This window comes from Cynocephalus volans, chromosome 14 (genome assembly GCF_027409185.1).
Source record: "Cynocephalus volans isolate mCynVol1 chromosome 14, mCynVol1.pri, whole genome shotgun sequence".
In the NCBI taxonomy this organism is placed as follows: Eukaryota; Metazoa; Chordata; class Mammalia; order Dermoptera; family Cynocephalidae; genus Cynocephalus; species Cynocephalus volans.
The window spans coordinates 91,362,116-91,387,245 of NC_084473.1; the positions used below are offsets into that span (position 1 = coordinate 91,362,116).

The 25,130-nt window shown below is 45.5% G+C and overlaps 1 protein-coding gene across 2 annotated transcripts in view; it reads left to right on the forward strand.

The window, feature by feature from the left end:
• CNNM4 (cyclin and CBS domain divalent metal cation transport mediator 4) overlaps positions 1–25,130 on the forward strand; it is a 38,051-nt gene that overhangs the window by 1,413 nt on the left and 11,508 nt on the right. The gene's annotated exons all lie outside the window — the stretch shown is intronic.

Here is a 25,130-nt window from a genome sequence, read left to right on the forward strand (position 1 = left end):
TGCAGCTCCCCTGGTTAAATTTCTTTGTGATTCCTCTTTGTCTTCTTGTGTGTTTTTTGTCTGCTGATCTTAGCATTCCATTTGTGTGACTCTGTGTCCCTCTGTCCATCATTTCACCTCTGAGGTGAAGGGGCAGTAGCAGCAGTTCTTCAGCATCTGCCAGGAACTGTGCTGTGTGCTTCATGCTTTGGATGAATCAAAGCTGAGCGAGACACACTTGCTCACTTGGAGGGACATGGCAGGCCTCAGGGATCTACTGAAACAGGACAGAGTAAGGCAAATGCCTGAAAAGAGGCCAACACCAGGGCGATGGAGATTTTGAGTGTGGGATGGAATGGGGAAGGGACTGAGGAATGGGAAACCGTACTGAGGAGGGAGGATTTGAGGGGAACCTTCAGAGAGGAAGAGCCTTGGTCCTTGAGGCAGAGAGAACCCTGTAGGCAAAGGACCTTGGTGGGGAAGCAAAGGATGTGCTTGTGGCCCAGCAGGTGGTCCTGTTTAGCATATTGGCTCTGCTGATCAATGGTCTGGTAGGGGAGATGCTGGGGTTGTTTGGGGCCCTGCGGTGGACAGTGAATTTGCTCAGCACATGGAGCAGGGGGCTGATGTCACTGGAGCTCCTAGCCCACAGAAGGAGAATTGGGAAGTCTCTAGTTGGCTCCCCACTCAGAACAATGCCGAGTAATGCTTTCAGCTATTCAGCAGAAGCCAGCAGATTAAGTTTTGGTTATTGTTCTGTCTTTCCCAGGCGCCAAACGTAAGCCTCCCTCCTGTGGTTACTGGGAGTCTCCAGCTGGCCCTGCCGCCTTGTGTGTTCTCCTCACGTGGGCTCTTGGCCGGTTCTTAGGTAGTTAAAGAGGCCCTTGGAGGGTTTACTCACCAGCCTCAGTGTTAGGGCACACATCCCTTTCCTTACTTCGAGCAATACTCTCCTCCTGTCTCTCCCACCCAGCAGCCCTCAGAGTGGCGGTAAACAGGCCAATTATGGAGTAAAACCTTCTTAGGCAGAAGGAAGTGAGGAGGCAGAAAAGGAAGCACTTTATAAAGGAATGGGGGGGGGGTGGTTCATCCTAAAACTGGGGACTTTTCTTTGTAAATGCCCTCCCAGCCTTCATTTTCTATAGGTAGAGCTAAGGCCGCTCAGGTAGACCTAGGGCTGGGAGCAACTTCTGGAACAGAGTGGAGGACAGCCTTGGAGGGGGATAGGGAGGAAATGGCCTTGCCAGGTTGATCTGAAAAGATGTTCGGGTCAGGGCCAGGGTGGTGGGTTGGTACCTCCCTTGTTAGGTTTGACAGCCTGAGTCTCATAGTCAGAGCTTGACTTGAGTAATGTAAGGCAAAGTGGGAGACAGCCTAGTGAAGGTGGCCTCAGTGCGGAGATTGAAGGGACATAGACGCCTGGTAGTGAGGGTGGGGGCGGGGGGTCTTGGGGGTGCAGACCCAGGAGCTTGGGACAGAAAAGCAGTGAGGATCTGTGCCCCACCCCCACCCAGCAGCCTTGGGGCCTGAAGACTCTCCCTTGTTGCTTGGTGAGGAACCTGATTAGGACTCACCATGGTGGCTTCCTTCTCATCATCTCTGTGGTCTTTGGGACTGTTGCTAGTGACACACCCAATAGCACCTTCCCATTATCTCAGCCAGGATCTGGATCCAACCAGTATGGATTGGCCTGGCCAGGATTCCCAGCCCCTGGTCAATAGGGCCGAGCTCTCTTGCGAGGAGCTTCCTGGGTCTTGGCAGGGCTGTCTTTGGACTCTGTCTTGTGAAGAAGTGCCCTTTCATTGAGCTGGGAAAAAGAGCTAGCATCTCTTAGGCCAGAGCTCTGCTGAGTGGAACTGTCCAGATTCGCAGTTTAGTCCACTGGACTCTCCTCCTTAACAGAGGCCAGTAGCCTAAGGCGCAGCCCTGGAGGGGTGCTTCCAAGGTGATTCCAAAGAAAAGCAGGCACAATCTACCCCGTGCAGCAGGCTGCCCTGGAGATGTGAGTGTGATGTGATGGTCACCCCTAAAGAGTGGGCCCTGGACATAATGCCATCACTTCCTGGTCCACAGAGTTGTGAAAAAGCAGTCTTTTTTTTTTTTTTTTTTTTTAAAGATGACGGGTAAGGGGATCGCAACCCTTGACTTGGTGTTGTCAGCACCACGCTCAGCCAGTGAGCCAACCGGCCATCCCTATATGGGATCTGAACCCGCGGCCTTGGTGTTAACAGCACTGCACTCTCCCGAGTGAGCCATGGGCCGGCCCTGGAAAAGCAGTGTTAACTCATTGCCACACCAAGTTCCCCCTAGTGTGGCCCCTCCCGGATCTTTCCATCTGGCATCTACCTTTTTAATTTGAGGCTGCCCGGAACATGGCAAACACCTAGTGTACAGCTGCAACTTAAAAGGTTTTCTGTACAAGTCTGGTGTTTGGAAGGCTTCTTTTTTAGCTAAGAAAAACAATTGAGCAAGGTTAGCTTGGTCAGCCTTGTTAGCAGCACCAAATTCAGAGCTGGGGTGACTTGTCTAGCCCAGAGTCTCTCTGATGGTCTTTCCTGGACCCTTCTCCACCCCCAAGTTGGGTGAGGGTCGTGAGCCTAGCCCTGCCAGTCCTTCTGCCCCAGGTGTGATCCTCTTTACAGTACTTTTATTCCCGCTCTCCACACCCCCCAACATTATAAGCTCCTTGAGGGCAGGGGTCAGGCTAATTAGTATTCTCACCACTCAGTGCCTGGAGAAGGGATGGGCCTTTGGTAAATGATTGTTGAAGAAATGGCCCCAGTGATCTTTTTGCTGTTCCTTGAACACACCAGGACACTCACCCTGGGGCCTTTGTCTGGACTGTTTCTCCAGGCTGGAATGTTCTCCCCCAGAAGGCAGCAGGCTCCCTCTCTTACCAGTGCACCTTTGCAGTGGGTCCTTCCTGTCACCCTATTTAAAACTGTAGCCCCATGCCTCCCTGACCTTCCTGATCTCCCCTACCCTATGCTAATTTTTCTTTTTCTCATAGCCCATATCACCCTCTAACATCTTTGCAACTTACTGATTTACTGTGTGTGTGTCTTCTCCCACTGTAATATAAATTTCAAAGGACAGTGCTCTTTGTTTTGTCACTGATGTATCTCTAGACCCTAAAATGGTTGTTGGCATATAGTAAGACTTCAGTAAAATGTCACTGAATGAATAAATGAATGAATGAATGCCTGTCAGGCTTGGGAGAGAATTATTCCCATTCCAGAAGTGTTAGAATTTTGAGGTGCTGATGAGGGATAAAGAAAAATGAGTGTCGTGCCACTATCAGGGGCTTGGCTTTGCAGCTGTCCCAGGAAAGAAAGGAGGAGCTCCTGCCACAACTCATGCATTAATGGTTGGGCTCAGGGACCAAGAAGCAGAGTTTGGGGCCTCAAGTGCGATGCATGGTTCCCCTTCCCTGTGCCTCAGTTTCTCTGCCAATGAGTGATCTGGCCATTGAGAGTTTATACAGCTTCCCTTGTTAAGGTGAATTATGACTGAGTCAGTGCAGGCATAGGGGGCTGAGCTTTCTCTCAAAGTAAGGCAAGGGGGTGCAGGCTCCCAACTCAAGGCAGTTAGCATTAGCTATTTAGTGAAACCCATGCTTGTGTGCAAGACGTGATGTTAGGTGCTGCAGGAGCTTGGGAGTAAGACTGTTTAGTTGGTGAGACAAGCTGGCAGGGCATTGAGAGGCTCATGCAAGTTGAACCTTGGCCCTTCCACTAAAACCTCGCCTAGAACTGTTTGCAGTGCTGGGTGTTGTGATGGGTTTGTCCACAGCTTGAAATCTTAGAACAAAGGCATCCTGAGCTACTTTCAGCCCACAGTACATTTTGCCTTCACCACAGGCGCTCTTCCAGACGCTAAAGCAAAGTTATGAATGAACTCTCCATGTGGACGGGGAGCTTGAGCCCACCTTCCAGCTTTTCCCTGTGCCCCTCCCTCTGGGACATTCCTGTCCCTCCCGGGCACTTAGCTCATCTTTAGCCATCTTATCTTTCCCCACCCACCTTGTAACAATCTAAACCGTTGTATACTCCACCCAGCTCTGTCACTGACCCATGAAGTGACCTTGGACCTGTTCCTGCACCTATCAGCAAGTTAGAGCGGTATAAATTGGAAAAAAATGAGAAATATTTTCATTAAAAACCTCTCCCATCTTTCCATCTGTGCTGGGTCAGATTTTCCCACCTACTTGATTTTATTCCTGGAACAACTTTATAAAATCAAGAAAAAGCACTGCGTGGTTTTTGCATCCAGTTTTGGTTCCTATCATCTAACACACCTTAAGTAACTTATCCCCCCCCCCCCCCCCCGCCACAACATACCCGCCTGTCTGCTCGTTCATTCATTTGTTCAACGAACATTGAACTTTTGAAGCTTATGTGTCAGACTCTGTGCCCACTGTTGGGAATCAGGTGAATAAAACAGGCCTATTCACAGAACTCAGTCTACCAGGGAGAGGGACGTGTAAACAAAGCCTGGCTATGCATCGCTCACAGGTAGGGTGCGGTGTGGCCGAGGGAGGGCTAGGCCTGTGAGAGCCTTCTCAAGTCAGAATAACAGCACTCGGTAATCATTACAGAGATGGTCTGAGGTTTCTAGCTTGGGATTTGGGTTGATGATGTTGTCATTTTAACTGCAGCTGGGAGAGGAAGACGTAGAGGCAGTTTGCTGAGGGTGGAGGGAAGAGGTGGTGGTGTTAACAATGGTGTTACCCTTTACTGGGCTCCTCTGTACCCAGCATTGTGTACACAGAGCTTCTCATACTTGACTGTATTCGGACCACCTGGGCATTTTCTTAAAATGCAGATTTGGACTTAGCGGGTCTTGGGTGTGGCCTACGAGTCTGCATTTCTGACGAGCTCTTAGATGATGCCTGTGCTGCAGGTCCTAGAGCACAGCACTGTTTAGTAACATCTATGCATGCAGGTGAAAATGCCCACATGGGGCTCGGGAGTGAGGCCAAGACCAGGCTAAAAGGCTTAGGAGTCAGCCGAGTGCATGTAGAAGGTGGGAAGAGTGTCAAGGACAGTGCTGGGGGTGCCAGCATGTGAAAGCCTGGTCGAGTGGCTCCTTAAAGGAGACGAACAGGAACCCAGAGGGCATGGTATTTGGGAGCCTCCTGAGGGAGTCAGATAGGGTGAGAGCCAAGCACAGACTGTGGGATGGGACAGTTATGCCACAAGGTGCCCAGAGCAGCCTCTGACAAATCGGGGCTGGGGGCAGTGAAGGCAGCTGTACACCTGGTCTCTGTCAGCTCCACTTGGAAACAGTCTCAAGTTGGTGATTTGATCTCGAAAAGCTGCCCGCGGGCAGGTGTGACTGAGAGAGTGACAGGAGCTGCCTGCTCTTGGATGACACTCTGGGCACAGGACAGAGGTCCCAGTGGGGGCAGCTGACAGGGCACTGGCCAGGCTCCTTGTCCCTTTCTCTTCAGCGCGGTGCTTGTGAGCAGGGAGCATGCTGCTGCAGGGGGGCGGTGCGTGTCAGCTGGTGGGTAGCCTCTTCCCTTGCTGGCACCAGGTGGCCTACGGGCTGGCTCCCACAGAGGAGCCAGAACTGAGAGCAATTTCATGAAGATTCTATTTATGTTTTCTTACTAAAGCTCTTGTCTAGATGGAAGGCACTGCCTTGCATCTAGGCCCTAAGAAGAGCTTCTTAGATCAAACAGGCATCTAGTTTTCAAAAGTCTTATATTTTTCCTGCACCCACTGGTCAGGATAGGAAGTATTGAACAGATGTTTAACCTTGAAAACAGAATGCACAGGAACACAAAATCCCAGAGCTGTGTCCTATAGGAGCAGTGGATAAGTGAGAGGGGACCCTCAGGAAGGGGAGGCTTGTCTTGTCAGTACAAGTCTGGGAAGATACTCCAGCTGAGGTGACACTGCAGCTGGATCTTCAAGAGTGCATAGATATGGCATTTTCTACCTCAGTACCTCTTGTTCTGGGAGAACTTGGGCAAGAACCTCAGGATGAGAAACAAGCTTATCAATCCTTTGTGCCAATTTTGGGTGAAACTGCTTCTGCCTATTGTGACTGCTTCTCAGCCCTTTCTGGGGGGTCTTGAGGTACAGATCACTGTGTGCTGTCTCTCTGCACCCTCTACCCTTGAGTGACATTTACCTGCGGGTTTCAAGCATGTTTGCCACACACTGCACGTTGGTTTCTGAAAGGCCGCACAGCCAGGGAGAGTATGTATGAAAATGAGGATGGGCCAGGCCCTTCTGTCACTGTCTTGGTGGCTGATTTAGCAGAGCCTCCTGGTTGCTTCACTCCAGCCTGTGGAGAGGGACAGGCTGCCTTGCTTGTCCTAGGGCTGGCTGTCTCTATGCCTTCTTGTGGTCTTAGGGATTCTTTGACCTTCTAGGCAGAACTTGCCCTGATGGGCCGGCCCGTGGCTCACTTGGGAGAGTGTGGTGCTGATAACACCAAGGCCACGGGTTCTGATCCCATATAGGGATGGCGGGTTCACTCACTGGGTGAGTGTGGTGCTGACAACACCAAGTCAAGGGTTAAGATCCCCTTACCGGTCATCTTTAAAAAAAAAAACAAAAAAACTTGCCCTGAGGATGTGAGGGTTATAGAATTTCCCAGAGGTGTCCAACATGGCCCTCGGCTAAGAGAATGGGGAATAGCTTTCTGGTGCTGTAGCTGTCATTTCATGCAGCCCTGCTGCTGTCCTCTGAGCCCCTGCAGCTGCCATGGGGTGCAGCTGCCATTGGGTCCTGCCTGTCCTGTACCTGGAGTTACCCCTCTCCTCATACCTGTGTGTACCAAGGCTCGGGTTGTAAGAGACTTCGAGGCTACATGAAGGACTCCTGGCTTATTTTGTAGACTGGAGTCTGGATTTTATTTCTATTCCTATTCCATTTATTTTAGGTGATTTTCTTTTTTATTAGTGTTTATTCTTTTTTCCTACTCATAAAAGAGATACATCTCATTGCCAGAACTTTATTTTATTTTATTTATTTATTTTAAAAAGATGACTGGTAAGGGACTCTTAACCCCTGACTTGGTGTTATCAGCACCGCACTCTCCCAAGTGAGCCACGGGCTGGCCCTGAAAATGGTTTTGATTCTGCTTGTTACAAAATTTTAAAAACTGAAACAATGAAAGAAAATTTCTAAAAAATCTGTCACAATATATCAAAGTGTTTAAAGTGGTCCTTTCTTGGTCACAAGCTTGTTTGGTTTTGTTTAGATTTTTGTGTGTTTTCTAAAGTTCTGGCAATGAGGGCCAGGCCGTGGCTCACTTGGGAGAGTGTGGTGCTGATAACACCAAAGCCATGGGTCTGGATCCCTGTATAGGGATGGCAGGTTGACTCACTTGGGAGAACGTGGTGCTGACAACACCAAGTCAGGGGTTAAGATCCCTTTACCCATCATCTTTAAAAAAAAAATTTTTTTTTTCGTTTTACACCACACTCTCTCCTGTGAGCTGCCCATAGGTCTTTTCACATTGAACTCATTGTCTGCGTACAATTTTGTATCCTGCTTTTTTGAAACACCATTTAGGGTGGTTCTTCAAATTTCTCCTCTGGATGAGAAATGAAATCCTTTTTTATCCCTGCATCCTTGGGAGGAGCTTCTTGAAGATTTGCGCTGGGATGAGGGCTAGGCGGCATGGTGCGGCTCTGCAGGAAGGTGAGCCCAGAGGCTGGGTGTGCAGCCTCTGGCCTGTTTTGCTGAGGGTTAAACTTGGTGTTGCTGCAGAATTCCCTGGAGGGTTACAGTCAGAGTTGCTTCCATGCTGCAGGGCTGACTTACTGTGACTTGGGCAGGGTTCTCGCAAGACTGGTTTCCTGGGCTCTCTGGAACTCTTGGTGCCTGGCCAGCAGGCAGATCCCTCCCCTCAGCCCAGGCAGGCGTGCACACACACACACACTCACACACACACGTGTGCACAGGCAGGGCCACTCCCACACATCCACACCCACCCACTCACACACACTCCCCACACACATACAGGCACGCCCACACACACACACAATCATCTGGAGTCCTGCTTTAAGCATAAGTCCATCTCTCATCAGACTGTCCTAAGGGTTAAAGGTAAGTTTGAAAAATGAGTAAACGTTTGTGCAGTGCAGTTTGTTTTATGAAACACTCAAAATAGTAATTGACTCTTGGGCTCAGAAAAATTCCTCTTTGGTTGCTAGTGATCTGCTCATCCTGGTCAATGGGTGACTGTCTCCACCTCAGAGAGCTGTGGTGAAGACTAAATGAGGTGAGACATGTGAAACGCTCAGCTCAGTGCCCAGAACCATGTAATCATACAATAAATATCAGCTATTTAAAAAATTACTGTTATTATTATCCAAAAGTTGCCCCAGTTGGCACTGATACCAACGTGTGGCCATGGTGGTTCTCATAAACTGGCTGAGGTGGCATGTTGCCTCGCTGTCCCAGGCAGTGCTTGTTTTGGAATTAGAAATACATTGAGCTCAAAAGAGCCCACTATATAATTATATGCTAGTTCACATACCATCTTATCTGGATCCTAGTGCTGATTACCTAGTAAGGGTAATAGAAGCCAGAGGTTAAGAAGGAAAAAATGTAGGGAGAAAAAACTGCAAACTGAGGAAATTCTCTTTTACTTAATATTTTTTTCTCTGTAAAATGGAGAAGTGTAATGTTGCCATCCTGAATGCTAGCACACTTGTGTTCTAACTGCAGGAGCCTAACTTGAGCGTGGCTGCTCTGTGGGAGATCAGGGGAAGGGTCACGGGCTCATTTACGCCTCATTTGCCAGCTGCACCTACGCATGGGTCTTTTCCTTTCGTGACTCACCAGTCCCCTGACCCCTCTCCAGGTATCTGCTAGCAGAGACAAGAGGGGGGCCCAGGGGAACAAGGACACACCCCACCCGAGGCACAGTCTCCCTGAAAATGCCCCAGACCCAGATCAAAGAATGCTTTTCTTAAAGGTGCCCAAGGCAAGAAGGATGAGGATGAAGGGAAGTCCTGCTGCTTGGGGAAGATATGTTAGCAGATGGCATCTTCCAGGCATTGCACTGAGAAGAAGGGGCTTTGTTCTAAAAGAGGGGAAAGCAGAGAGAAGGGAGTGCCTGCCTTAACCGTTAACATTTGTGGAATACTTATTTAATCCTCCAAGGGCTGTAGGTAGGGAGCTGAAGCTCAGAGAGGCTGAGAAGCTTTCCCAGAAGTAAACCTTTCACTGAAGAACAATGTAAACAGAGAAAAGTGCATAGTCCTAAGTGTACATACAGCCTGGTAGTTTTCAGAAAACAAATACCCCTGGGTAACTGAGCTCAAGCAATAAAACTTTACCAGCACCCTAGAAGCCCCTCCATTCACTCTCCCAGTCACTGCCCTGTTCCCCAAGTCATCATGGGTTGATTTTTTTCTGTTTCTGAGCTTTTGTAAGTGAATTATACAGCATATAAGCTTTTGTGTCCGACTCCTTCTGGTCAACATTAAGGTTATGAGCTTCATCCATATTGTATGTAGCTATAGTTTATTCTTTTTTGTGGCTGTGTAGTATTCCATTATATAACTATACCACAGTGGTTACTGTTGATGGATGTTTGGGTTGTTTCCAAAACTTGGAACTGTTACAAACGATGCTACTAAGGACACTCTTGTGCATGTCTCTTGGTGACTATATGTAGGCATTTCTGTTGGGAATGTGCCTGGGAGTGGAATTGCTAAGGCACAGGACAGATGTAGGTGAGACAGTTTTCCAAAGTGCTTGTATCAGTTTATACTGCTATCCCACCAACTCTGATTTGACAAGTATTTATTTTATTCTCACCATTCAGGAGGGTGTGTGGTGGTGTCTCATTGTGGTTTTAATTTAGATTTCCTTGGTGACTAATGATGTTGAGCTTATAATGTGCTCATTATCCATTTGGATATTCTCTTTTGTGAAGTGCCTGTTTGCATCTGTTGCCGGTTTTGTAAGAGTTTGTCTCTCTTTTTCTTAAAGATGTGTAAGCGTTCTTTATATATTCTGTTTTTATGTATATATGAACCCTTTATCAGACATATGTATTGCAAATATTTTCTTCTGCTCTGTGGATTTCCTTTTCACTTTTTCTTTTTCTTTTTTTTTTTATTTGATTGGGGCATTTAGATAGCTTTAAATTTTTTAATTTTATTTTTAATTTGTGAAAATTATTCTATAGATCAAGTTAAGAATTTCATAAAAAAAGAAAAAATATTTATTTAATTGACAAATAAAAATTGTATGTATTCATGGTGCTCTACATGATGTTTTAATATATGTATTCCACATTGTGGAATGCCTAAATCAAGCTAATTAAGGTATACGTTACCTCACATACTTATTTTTGTGTGGTGAGAACACTTAAAATCTACCTTCTTGGGCCTAGCCCGTGGCGCACTCGGGAGAGTGCAGCGCTGGGAGCGCGGCGACACTCCCGCCGCGGGTTCGGATCCTATATAGGAATGGCCAGTGCACTCACTGGCTGAGTGCCGGTCACAGAAAAAGACAAAAAAAAAAAAAAAAAAAAAATCTACCTTCTTAACAATTTTCAGGTATACAATACATTGTAATTAACTATAGCCATCATGTTGACCAATAGATCTCTTGAATTTATTCCTCTAGCTAACTGAAATTGTGTATCCTTTGACCAATATCTTTCCAGTATCCTCCCACCCCCTTTTCACTCTCTTAGTGAATCCTTTGATGACTAAAAGTTTTTAATTTTAGTGTAGTCCAATTTATTAGCCTTTTCCTTTATGGTTAGTTAGGACTTTCAATATCCTGTTTAAAATTCTTTGCCTGTATGAGTATACAATTCAGGAAGCTAGTGTCCTGTGTTGTCTTCTAGGAATTATATTATTTATTTTTTACGTTTACATTTGTAATCCTTCTGGAACTTATATTTGTTTGTGATGTGAGTTAAAGGTTAAAATTCATTTTCTTATCTATATGGATATACAACTACTAGTCCTCCCTTATCTGCTGTTTCATTTTTCATGGTTTCAGTTACCTGGTCAACCATGATTTGAAAATATTAAATAGGAAATTCCAGAAATAAACATTCAGAAGTTTTCATTTGTATGCAGTTCTGTGTAGTGTGATGAAATCTTGCGCAGTCCCGCCTGGGAGTTGAATCATCCCCTTGTCCAGCATATCCACGCTGCAGACACTTCACTCCCTGCCCGTTCGTCAGCAATATCATCTGCTCCTGACATCCAGCCATCAACATCGTCATGGCTCGATGATCTGGGATCACTCAAAGCATGTGACCCTCCTTCTGACATATGGTCAGAAGGTCACTAGGAGCCTAATGCTAGGTCACAGTGCCTACATCATTTCCCCTCACTTATGTCATCACGCAGGCGTTGCGTCATCTGACATCATCACAAGAAGAAAAAGGGTGAGCACAGCACGAGATATTTTGAGAGAGAGAGACCATGTAGTGGATTGAGGTATGTCCTCGCAGAACCCACTGGAGCTTGAACTGCATTCCCCAAGTTTTATGTATTAGAAACTTAGCCCCCACTATGACTGTTAAGAGGGTGGGAAATCCTATCATAGTAGTTGAAAGGTGGAGCCTTAAAGAGTGATTGGATGGTAGGACCGTGCAGTAGTGAATGGATTAAAAATGCTGGTCAGGGGAGTGGTTCTGAGGGCTTTAAAAGAGAAGAGTCTGTCTTTCTCTCTCTGCCCTCTGCTCTGCTCTGCTTCCACCATCTTGCAATGTGAGACCCCTGGGTCACTGTCGCCACCACCAGATGGACTTTGGACTTCTCAGCCTCAGAAACTGTAAGCAATAAATTTTGTTTTCTTATGAATTACCCAGTTCCATGTATTTTGTTATAGCAACACAAAAAGGACTAATACAGACCACATTCAATAACTTTTATTATACATATTGTTATAATTGTTCTATTTTATTATCAGTTATTGTTATTAATCTCTTACTGTGCCTAATTTATAATTTAGACTTTATCATAGGTATATATATATATATATATATATGTATAGGGAAAAAATATAGTGTACATAGGGGTCAGGCCTATTTCAGGCATCCACTGGGGGTTTTGGGTCGTATCCCCTGTGGATAAAGGGAGATGACTGTACTCCAGTACTGCTTATTGAGAAGACTCCTTTTTTCACTGCGCTATGATGTATGTATGGATCTGTCTCTGGGCTCTTAGATTCCATTGATCTATTTATTTCTCCTTGCTGCAACACCACATTGACGTAATTGCAGTAGCCTTATAATAAGCTTTGTTATCTGCTAATATTAAGCCCTTTGTTCTTCTTCAAGATTGTCTTGGCTATTCTTAGTCTTTCTGGGAATTTTATGGAATTGTCTTGAATCTACAGATCAACTCAAAGAGCTGACATTTTGTCTGAATGAACTTTCCAGTCTGCAAACAGATTACCTCCCCATTTGTTTATGTCTTCTTCATTTCTCTCAATAATATTTTTTAAGTTTTCTGGGTCGAAATCTGACACATCTTTTCTTGGATTTATTCCAAGGTATTTGGTGATTTTAAGTGGTATCTTTAAAATTTGATTTTCCAGATGTTTGTTGCCAGTTGTTTCATTTCCATTCCAACTGGGGTGTATGCGATTCAAATCTGATGCCAGCCACCGGGAGTTAGCATCAGACTCCACAGGTTTAAGGACTCTGTTCTCCACAAAGACTGTTCACCTGCACACTGTAGTGGGGTGAAGGTATCCCCGGCTATAAATTTGGGGATTCCCATGAGCCCCCTCATGGGAATTCACTAGAATGACTCACAGAACTTAGGAAAGTGCTACACTTATGAGTACAGTTTTATTTTGAAGGATACACATAGGATGAGGTCTGGGAGGGTCCAATAGGAGCTTCCTTACCTGTGCCCATGGAATCGGGTGCAACACCCTCCTGGGACATCAATGTGTTCACCGACCAGGAAGTTCCACCGAGATTTGGGGTCCAGGGTTTTTATCAGGGCTTCATTATATAGGCATGATTACATGATTGATAAAGTCATTGGCCACAGGATTGAACTCAAACTCAATCTCCAGCCCCTTTCCACCCGTGGAGGTAGGGCAGCTCTAAGCCCCAACACTGTCATCAGGTGCTTGGTCTTTCCTGAAGCTACCCAGGAAACATACATCCACCCCTCATTAGCATAACAAAAGACGCCTATCACTCAGGAAATTCCAAGGGTTTTTGATGTGCCAAGAACCAGGGTCAAAGACTAGACATATTCTTTATTATATCACACGAATATAGAGAAATAGAATTAATTTTCATAAATTGACCTTGCTATAAATTCACTCATTAATTCTTTTTTTTTTTTTTTGTCTTTTTCGTGACCAGCACTCAGCCAGTGAGTGCACCGGCCATTCCTATATAGGATCTGAACCCGCAGCGGGAGCATCGCCGCGCTCCCAGCGACGCACTCTCCCGAGTACGCCACAGGCTCGGCCCCACTCATTAATTCTAATAATGTTTACTTTATGTTCTTTTGGATTTCCTACATACATAATTATGTTGCCTGTGAACGATGGAGATTTTATTTACTTACTGCTAAACTTTCTGCGTTTATTTTGTTCTTGCCTTATTTCCCTGGCTAGGACCTGTAGGAATGTATCAAACTTGTGATAGTGGGCATCCTGGTCTCATTCTGGTCCTGGGGAAGGCTTTCAAAACTGATCATTATGTAAGATTTTGCTGTTGTCTATTTGTAAATTGCCTTTATCAGTTCAAGGAAGTTCCCTTCTCTCCCTAGTTCACTAAGAGGTTTTATAATAAATAGGTGTTGAATTTTACCAGTGGCTTTTTTTGTATCTGTTGAGATGATTGAATGATTTATCTCCTTTATTCTGAAATATGCAGATTGATTTTTGAATATTAATTCAAACATTTATTGCATGGCTGGAGTACAGTAAATCTTAGTTGTGATGTATTATTCTTCTTCCTGAATTTGATTTACTAATACAGTAGTACACCCCTATCCACAGGGAATACGTTCTAAGACCCACAGTGGATGCCTGAAACCTCAGATAGTACTGGACCCTAGGTACGCTTATGTTTTTCTCTGCACATACATACCTATGATCAAATTTGATTTATAAATTAGGCACAGTAAGAGATTAACAGTATCCAATAAAGTAGAACCATGGTAACAATAAAGTAGAACCATGGTAACAATATGCCAGCTTCACTACTTTTGCATTTATGGGGACATAATGAAGTCGGATAAGGGTTATGTGAACACAGTCATGTACAGATACCGTGACAGTTGATCTGATAACCTGAAAACCGAAACTGGTACTAAGTGACTAACGGGCGCAGATATAGTGGAGACACTGAACGAACGGGTGATTCGTGTCAAGGGCAGAGTGGAGGGGGTTAGTGCGAGCTTGCAGCACACCACTCAGAGTTGCCGGCAATTTGAAACTTATGAGTTGTTTGTTTTATGAATTGTTCATTTTTGTAAACTTTCATATTTTTGGACTGTGTTTGACCTCAGGTAACTGAAACCATGGAGAGTGAAACTTCAGATAAGGGCAGGAGTACTGTATCTTTACTTGGAATTTTGGCATTTATGTTCATGAAAGAGATGGGCCTATAATTGTTTTTTCTGCTATTAAAAAAAACTAAGGAAGACATTTAAGATGTCAGGTTTTTTAATGGCAGGAAAAAGATTGTTTAATAATTAAGTCTTTTCCCCTCTTGTAATTAGTATCCGAGTTTAGGTGAGCAAGTTTGACCAGTATGAGCTTCTTACATCATGTCAACTGTTGCTGTGGTTTTTCTCCCTCTTCAGGTTTTGATATCAAGATCTAGCATGATTTTAATAGTTTGTAAACATTTAGAAACTGTGTCTGATTAACAGGAACCAATTGGGGTTCACCAATGAAAAAAATGGTAATTTTTATTTTGTGTGTATGTGTGGGTGGGTGGGTGGGAGTGGGGGTTGAGATTACTAGGTTAGTTCAATGGAAAGCTAGTCGTAGACTAAAAGCTTCTTGATTTCAGCAAAGTATGTAGCAGAATTTCCTGTTAAGTCTTTATGACTAACATGGGACATGTGGGCTCATTAGTAATGTCCAGCTTTTAGATTGATTTGCCTGTAGATTATTAGCCGGTTGCATGAACAGATCCAAAGAATGGGAGCCTCACAAGGCAGCAAGTAAGCTGTGACTCCAGGAGAAAAGGCCATTGGAGCTCCTGAGAAGAGAGGACTGCGTGGAAAGGGAGAAGCGGTTTGCTGGAAGGCTCCAAACTCAGAAGGAGGTGGTGGTGCTGACAGGACAGTTGAATCCCCCCTCAGCACCTCCTGGCCACATGCCCCCTGCCCTTCCTTTGGTGAGATCCTGCACCCAGAGGCCAGCTTATCAGCCAGGTCTGCATCTGGGCGGGACACGCAACTCACTCTTGTCTCCACTTTGTTTCTTCTGGCATGTCAAATGGCTCAAGTTCTGTATTTTCTCCTTGCCTTCCGACAGCCTTCACTTCCTAAGCATGCTGTTTTCTGACTCTTGACCCCTGATTTCGTGCTGAGTCCTTCTAACTGTCCTGGCTGTGTCCTCCAGGATGCCTTAGGTCTGAACTGACTAATTAGGTGGCTTCAGAAGCTTAAAAAAAAAAACAAACACAAACCTGTCTGTTGACCCCTATCTTAAGGACATGGAGATATAGTCAAATATATTCATACACAAGGATGTTCATATGGCAAGAAAGGGTAGGGCACAGTTTAAGAGCCCTGTAGGGATTGGAATTGTGTACACATGTGTACAATGAAATATGAGGCCGTTCAATTTTTTAAATACTTTTTAATGATACAGGAAAATACAAAGAATGTGAAGTATTTAAAAAGTGGGGTACAAAGCTATATAAATGATGATCCAACTCATGGTGGAAATATATATTGTAAAATTTTATCTCTGTGTTCATTTTAAAACACAAAGAAAAATATACAGTTAACAGTGGTTATCTTTGGAAGTCAGGATTATAAGTGATCATAATTTCCTTCCTTCTGCCTTTGTTACTGGTATTGGAAAAAAATCATGTAAAAATTAGTTAGATGTAAAAATAAAATTATAAGAAAATTGAAGGAATTAGCACACTGGATAGCTGATGATCTTGTTTTGTTTGTTTGTTTGTTTGTTTGTTTTTAAAAGATGACCAGTAAGGGGATCTTAACCCTTGACTTGGTGTTGTCAGCACCACGCTCTCCCAAGTGACCTAACTGGCCATCCCTATATAGGGATCTGAACCCGTGGCCTTGGTGTTATCAGCACCGCACTCTCCCAAGTGAGCCATGGGCTGGCCCTATGTTTTTTTTTTTTTTAATGATCTTAAATATATATATATATATATATATATATATATATATATATATATATATATATATATATATATATATATATATAATATTATTGTTTTGCTTTTTAAAAAAGTTCTTATTTTTTAGAGGTACATATTGAAATATTAAGTATTTGCAGGTGAAATTTATAGGTATTTACAGATAAAATCTGGGCTTTGCTTCAAAATAAGTCAGTAGAGTGTGTGGGAGTAAAGAGGAAACAAGACTGGCCATGAGGAGTTGTTAATTGTTTAAGTTAGGGAAGGGTGTAATTATATTATTACCTCTACTTTTGTGTATGCTTGATATTCTCCATAATGCAAGGTTAGAAAACTAGAGACTACTGGCTAAATGAAAAATCAAAGGCATGAAGACCTGTCCTCAGGGTGAGGGACCAGTCGTAGGGTTCCTGTTATCCTTTTGTTGCAGGGCACTTGGGTTAAAAGAAGGCGCTATTTGTTTTTTGTTTTTGTTGTTTTTAAAAGATGGCTGGTAAGGGGATGTTAACCCTTGACTTGGTGTTGTCAGCACAACACTCTCCCAAGTGAGCTAACCGGCCATCCCTATATAGGGATCTGAACTTTGGCCTTGGTGTTATCAGCACCGCACTCTCCCAAGTGAGCCACTGGTCAGCCCTAAAAAAAGGCACTGTTTGGAACAGAAGTCCCATTTCTGTATCCCAGCTTGATCACCCCCTTGCAGTGTGACCCTGGGCATGACTTTGGTGAGCCCCAGTTTTCTCCCATGAAGAGTAGGGTTGATAGTAGGAGATGTAGGGGCAGCTCCTGGACCCGCTCCAGGGAACATGCTCACCTCTTGGTATAAAGTTAGTGGCTGTGGGGAGGTGGACTGTGAAGGGGACACCCGAGGGTACAACCGACGCATGGCCATCTTCCCTATTCTAAAGGGATCTCTCCAAACCTTTGATTGTGCACACTATTCGGAAAGAAAATTTTTTAGTTTGAACCTCCATTCATTCAAAAATTATACACATGTAACATTTTACTAATACATATATTATAAAACTAACAAAAGTTTTTTAAAAAGTAAAGATGAAATAACCATTGTTTTTTAATATCTTGGTAATAGTTATCACTTCATATTATTTTTAGCACATGCTCTGTACTCTCTGCAGGCACAAATCACTTGCCATGGGATTCATCATTATTGACAGTGGCTGTAAGTCTGTATTAGATAGTCTCTCAACAAATTTGAATGACTCTGGCTGCCCACTCGCCAGACTGAGGCTGGCCTCTCTTGCAGCCTTGTGCTTCTTTGGTCATGATCTCCTCAGTGTGACATTTCCTTGTAGGGATCTCGTTAAGCCACTGTGTGTTTTGTGAAGGTTATTAGGTTAAAAGTACTCGCCCTAATCTGTAAATCTGTGTAATCGAGCACACCTCATCTGTGCTTCATGTCAGTTTGCTGTTGAATGAGCTCAGGGGCCCCTTCCCATGGAGATGTGCAGACCTGGCCAGGGCCCACTGGCAGTCTGTGTGTAAAGAAGAGCTAAACTTATTTATTTTGGCTTAGAAAATGAGTGTAAACAGAGTCTGCGAGGTGTACCCACTTTGGAGATTGTGCTCTAAAAGGTTCCCAGGGGCTGCAGCTCTGGGATCTGTGTGGTATCTGGCTGTGTTGTGTCATCTTGCTCAGGGTGGCTGGGCGAGTCTCTGGAAATCCTGTTAATTACGTGCAGATCCCCTTCTGTGTTTTTGGCAAGTAGACCACAGTGTCTGCATTTCCATGCTCTTTTCCACGTGACTGTCTTTGATCACTTTCTCTTTCTGCTGCTTGACTCTGGTGTTTCCCTTTGTCTTGTCTACCATCTTCATTTCTTTCCTTTTAAAAATGTGACCAGCTATAATTCAGTCTTTTCATTGGTGGCGTTGACTGAATAGCTTATTTATTGAATAGCTGCTTACATTGAGTCTCTTGCTAGGCATTGAGGAATGAACCTAGAACCACCAAACGTGATTTCTGCTGGTGAGCGTGTAAACTGGGACCCTTGCTGGGGAAGGCAGTTTGGAGTTTTCTGTCAAATTTGCCAATACGTGAGCCCTTTGGTCCAATAACTCCACATCTGTAAACGTACCATAATCCCACGTGGGCTGAATGGTGGATGTACAGGGGTTTATAGTGCAGCATTGTTTGCAATAGAAAAATGATTGGCAACAAACAATTGTGTGCCATCAGCAGGAGGGAGAGGGTTTAATCTGTCCAGGCATATCTAACCAGTGGGGACTCCACAGGTGAAGCAAACGGAGCTGTGTGCTCCAGGACAAGGCTGAGCGCAGAAAGCAAGGGGCAGAAAGGTGCATGTTGTATTTTGTGTGTGTGTGTGTGTGCACATGTGCGCGCACACACACACCCAACTAGAGCAATATATCTCTTAATTCAAAAGTAAAAGTGAAAGTCATATATTTATCATAGAAACTTTTAGAAAAGTGGAAGATGATTAAGAAATTAAAGTCACTCTTATCTCTCCACCCTAAATATGACTATTTTGGTGTATTTTCTTCTAGTGAGTAAGCAATAAACTGTATTGCTTCTCTCCTCATGCCCCAAAGTGCAAATAGCATTCTTATGATTTCTAGTTATGAAAGTAAAAATTAAAGAGTACATGTTGAGTATAAAATACATTAAGCCAAGGTGGAAACCAGTAATAGCTCTTACTGTACTGTTTTGTAACTTTTTGCTTTACACAAGCAGTGAATCGCCTTCTCTTTAAATAAACTTATGTCTGAACCAGGCTTACTGAATATTGTGTTATAAGCAATACTGGAAGGCCCCTCCTTGTCACACCTTGTACACTGGCCTGGGTATTTCCTTTACTAGGAGCAGAAGGTCATTTCCTAGAAGTAGAAGAAGTGGCTGGGTCCAAGGTCTTGTACATTTTACATTTTGACACATGCTGCCAGATTCCTGAAGAAGAAATGTAAACTCCCAACAGTAGTGGGTAGCTTTTCTGCCAGTGCTGGGATTACCAGTCTCGTAATTCTTGGCTAATATGATAGGTCAAAAATGATAGATTATTTTTTAGATTTTTGTTTCTTTAGTTTTATTTGTTTATTGTGTTTGTATTTAAAATTAGGCCAGCAGTTTTTCTTATTGATTTATAAAGGCTTGTATAAAACAGTGATATTAGGCCAGTTAGATCAATACCTTTTGTTGAATAATCTATTTTCTTCCTTGATTTAAAATGCCAGGTCTATTATATACAATATTTCCAATTTGCTGGAGTTTATTTCTGAACTCTTTCATTGTTTTCTCCAGTACCACACTGTTTTAGTTACTATAGTCTTATATTTTACTTATAAAGTAAAACCATCAAAATTAAGAACCTCCTGTATATTCTTTTAGGTTGTTTATTGACTGATCGGCTCCCTCCCTGGCCTTACCCAGGTGGGCCTTGTCTGCTATGGATCCAGTGTTCTTTTCCTGTGTGACTCTGCCACAGCTAACTGATTTACCACTTAAAATAAGCAGATCAACTTGGGACTCATATGAATGATTCACATTACATAGAATCTAACTCTAATATAAATTTTTATTTTAATGAGGTATCTCATTTTATTATTGGTGTCCATTCAACTAGATCATTGGATTTTGGGGGTGGCTGGGGTGAGAAAATGTAGTGGATTGAATTATGTCCCCCCAAAACTCATTGAAGCTTGAGTTATGTCCCCCAGGTAATATGTATTAGAAACTTAGCCCCCACTGTGACTGTTAAGAGGGTGGGAAATCCTATTATGGTAACTGAAAGGTGGAACCTTAAAGAGGTGATTGGATTGTAGGACCATGCAGTAGTGAATGGATTAAAAATGATGGTCAAGGCTGTGGTTCTGAGGGCTTTAAGAAGAGAATCTGGCTCTCTGCTCTCTCTGCTTCCACCATCTTACAGTGTGAGACCCCTGGGTCACTGTCACCACCACCAGATAGACTTTGGACTTCCCAGCCTCAGAAACTGTAAGCACTAAATTTCATTTTTCTTTATAAAGTACCCAGCTCCAAGTATTTTGTTATAAGCAACCTAAATGGACTAATACAGAAATGAAGCATGAAAATTTAATACATCTAAATGGGAGGCTTGGCAGTATGTTAAGAGAAGACCCCTAGGCAGAACCACTTGGGTCCCCCCGCTTGAACCTCATGTGCTGCTGTGCTCCTCCAGGCTCTGGCACAGCCTGTCTGTGACAGCCCCTGGGCAGTTGGGGAGCCAGGCTCTCTGTGTCCTCTCAAGGGTGGCACTGGGATGGCTCCAGATGGGCAGTGGTCTGGGCCAGCTGCTGTGCCTCTGGGGCCCCTCTCCTCTCCAGGTGCTCAGGCAGCCCCACATTTGCTTTCTTGCAGCTTCCGAAACCCAGGGTGTGCTGGGACCAAGTGAGTGTGTGCCTGGCCCACCTGTTGGGCCACCTCAGCCTTCCGGTCTCCTGGCCTTTGCCTGGACTGCCTGGCCCGACCAGCAGCTGCCTCTCTGGGAAGAAGGGAACAACATGGATGAGCACTGCTTAGGATTACGGGCGACCTTCCCCAAGGCTGGAAGGCAGGGGGCTTGTCTTACCGTGGCTGGCTCCTCTCCTTCCCTGACTCTGTCTTCTTGCTGGGATGGGCCGCTGCTGCTCCTGCTGGCTGAGGTCAGCACTATTAATAGCCAGTTTAATCCTGCCTGAGCCTGGGTGAAGGGAGGGAGAAGGAGGGAAGAGCCAGGAAATCGGGGTGCCCAGCCAGCGCAGGTGCAGACCCGTGGCCCACGGCTGCGACTTCCAGTCAGCCAGGCCAGCACCTCTCCCCTGGGAGGGACTGAGGACTCTGGGCCAGTCCTGGGCACCTGGGATGTCTGGGGCTGGAACTTGCCACGAGACCCAGTGAGGAAGACACCAAAGGCTCTGTGTTGGGTGGTGGGAATCCCTTGTCTGATCTGAGGCCCTAGTTCTTCCCCAGGGGAAAAGGCAGCCGGAGCTGGTGAGTAAGTCCCTCTTAGGGCCCTTGTAGACTTTGTAACCCAGCATCTAGTAATGTGTTTTTCTTATGGCCTTTGAGGGATTCTAAAGTTTTTTTAAATGGGGAAGATGAGGATGCAGCAGTTTGCTAAAATGGACATTGCGTAGGGCAGGGGACTGAGCTTTCCAGGGCCCCTGGAGACTGTCCTTTCCATGTCCAGCAAAGGGTTTGGAGCACCTGTGTGGCCAGGCATGGGTGGGGCAGTGGCATGAAGCGTGATGCCACTGTACAGGCCTAGCTGGGCTGCAGCCTCGTCAGTGGGGAGATGGACGCTGGTCTGCTGGCAGCACAAGTGCCCTGAAAAGAAGAAACGGGGCTGGGGCAGCAAGAGCCAGCAGGGGGCACCCAGGCCCCAGTGCGTGTGCCCAGGGCGAAGGATAAAGAGGTGACACTGGGAGGCTGGGAAGAGGTGGGGTTGACAAGGGACTCAGGCACCTTCTGGTCCTCTCTTGCCCCTTGATTCATGACCTGTTCCAGGTGGGAAGGAGGCTGGGGCTGGCCGCCTGTGGTCTGATGGTCCCTCTGGGGTTTCTGGAGGCCTCATATGCAGTTCTGTGACTGGAGAGGGGAAGGTCCCACCTGGCTACTGCTGCACAAAGGTTGGGGAAGGGCAGAGTGGGCAAGCATGCCACTAGGCGAGGCCCAGCAGAGACTGTGAGGACAGCTCGGTTCCAGACACCTCCTTTCTGGGTCCTCCTCAGTGAAACTGCCCTTTCCTAGCAGTGTTTGAGTTTAGGGAGGCTCAATAACCCTGAAGTCCCAGAGGAAGCAGGATTAGAAGTTTTGTAAAAGTTACTCTAATATATGTGTTTCTCTCTGCACTATAAAATAAATACTATTGATTAAGGAAAATTTGGATTTTCTGTACAGGGAAGTATAAAAAGAAGAAAAAATCCTGAATCCCTTATACCGTTAGGTTAAACCATGTGAAATTGCTATATTTTGTCAAATATAGTCGAGTATTAGCAATTTCATATGGCTCAACCAAATGTTAATATTTTGCTTTATTTCCTCAGTTGTTTTTTCTTTGAATAAGGACTACTTTGAAAAATGTGGAATTTTCAGCTGTAGATGTGTTAAATTTTCGTGCTTCATTTCTCACCCCAGCCACCCCCAAAATCCAGTTATCTAGTTGAATGGACACCAATAATAAAATGAGATACCTCATTAAAATAAAAATTCATATTAGAGTTAGATTCCATATAATGTGAATCATAAATATGAGTCCCAAGTTGATCTGCCTATTTTAAGTGGTAAATCAGTTAGCAGTAACTTCTGAAACAGGAGAAACTTCTGAATTACGAAAATCCAAAATAACTTTCTCTAGTCTGCATCCCTTTCCCCTCCCCTCACTGGTTACCTTTCTTTTCCTGCTGAGTGGACGTAGAGGGCTAAAGAAAGGAGGCCAGGTTCACTCTCCATGGGTCTGATAACTGAAAGGACAGAGCTGCTGTGAAAAGGGAATGAGAATGCTGGAGGAACTGCCATGAGCTTGGTTTTGGCTGTGTTAAGTTCAAGGTCATCTGAGAATGAGACCCTGCCATTGGAGGTCATTCACTGGTGACCTTGACAGGAGGATCTCTGGTCCAGGAGAGGGGAAGCTTCTGCTAGGACAAAAAGATACCCCCTCTGGGAAGACAAATCAGTAAAAGACAAACACATCCCTCTGTGTGGCTGGCCCAGTGGAGGATGACTGACTGGTCCCTTAGCCAGGAACTTTTGTGTGGGGCCCCAACTGGCAAGCCATCAACAGCACCAGTGTCGGATGCTCTTAGGTGCAGAGCAGGGGTGAACACGGTGCCCCAGGGCTGCGCACCTACAAGGTGCCTGTCATGCCACTGGTTGCCACCAGAGGTCGCGCACACGCAGCAGCGGATCCCACAACCAAGGGGCCTCAGGGAGGACAGTGTTAGCCAGACCTGGTGCAGGGAGTCAGTTCATTTCATCTGCAGGATGTTTCTGCCCTTCAGAGAAGCTGCCAGCTTTTCCCTGTGAGGCCGAGGGCAGCCCACGACTGCTCGTTGGTTGGGATTTGATCTGGGCCTGTGGGGCAATTAGGGGTTCCAGTAGGGGGAAGGATGTTTTCTGACTTCCTGGGGTACCAGCAAGGTGCTGCGCACTGAACCATGTCAAAAGACACACCCCCCATTCCCTGGGACTTGACCTGTGGCAGTGGGAGGCACAGAGGGTCCTTGCCCACCCTCTGGACTCTCTCCAGTTTCCCTTTGTCCCCTGATTTTATTTTCCCGTTAATTTTTTGGTTTTAAAAAAATTGTAAAAGTAAAACATACCAATCAAATAGAACAGTATAGAAGGGTAGAGAGAAAGGGATAATAGGGCTCCTGCCCCAAACTCCAAATACCTTGCAAAGGTGATCACTGTTACCATTTCCAGACGTTTCCAGGGCCGTTCAGGGCCACCCGTCCAGTGTTTGTGTGCAGGCGGGTGGCGCCATGCATCCTGCCCTGTGACTTCTCTTCCACTAATGGCGTGTCTTGGGTTTCATTCCACATTTCACCCATCCTGCTTTACCACATGCTCCCCCAAGAAGCCGTGGGCCCTGCTCAGTATCTGTGTCCCACTGCTGTTGATTTAGATTGTTTCTGGTTTTGGGCTGTTAAAAAGAATGTTCCAGTGAACTGCCCTGCTTTTTTGAAGGTTGTTTCTCCATAGGATAAGTTCCTAGAAGAGGAATTTCTGAGTCCAAGGGTAGGTACTCTTAACTTTGAGACATCCTGCCCAATTGGTCTCCTGAAATGTTGTGCCCTTTCACCTGTCTACCAACCAGAGCTTGTGTGAGGGTCTCCTTGTCCCCCCACCAACACTGGGTATTCCCAGGCTTTTTAGAGGGTGCCAGGCTGGAAGGTAGCACAAGCCACATTGCTTTAGTTCCCATCCCCATTTGGTGACATAGTTTATCTGACTGCCCAGGCACATCGAGGCGTTGTTTCTCTCTAGAGGACACTGTGGGCAGCCCCCAGTTGGCAAAGACGCCCGGGTACAGACCCCAGGGTGTTGGCCCTGGTTGGCTGCTGCCCTGCTGGAGGACCTTGGCACATCTCTTGTGCTCGTGAGCTCCTCTCTGGAAAGATAGTAGGGAAGTTGTAATCGAGTCCAGCCTTAGTTCTGTCCAGCAAGGTGCTAAAACTTTTTGACCACAACCTGTAGTGGGCAATATGTATATCACAGTGACTGGCCTGTGTGTGAAAAACTTGCATGTGACAGAACTCCCCCTCATCACAGCGGACATACCTTGATAAATTTTACTTTATTCACGAGACCTAGTGCTCCTAGGAGGAGCTCCCTAAAGGGCTCCTAGGAATTTTGAAGAGCCCATCCTGGGGTTGAGGGATTATCTGTGGTCTAAAAGACCTGGAAAACACCTTCCACCTATTTAGAATGAGTTCTTTCATCCTTATAGTGGGGCCCTGAGGGTTGGATGGTAACGGGGAAGTCATTGGGAGCTCTGGGAGCCTTTCCCCTTAGACTTCTCTAGACCTGTGTCCCCATGTTTGGGGCACACGGTTTCATTCAGACTAGAGTGTGGGCCAAACAGGGCAGCAGCCAGCCCGGGGCCAGCACCCTGGGGTCTGTACCCGGGCGTCTGTGCCAACTGGGGGCTGCCCACAAAGTGTCCTCTAGAGAGAATCAATGCCTCAAGGTGCCTGGGCAGTCAGATGAACTATGTCACCAAATGGGGATGCGAACTAATGCAGAGCAGCTTGTTCTACCTTCCAGCCTGGCACCCTCTAAAAACCTTTCTGGGCTGTCCCCCTGCTGTTGCTCACTGGGGCTGGGGCACAAGAGCAGGGTGAGCAGCCCA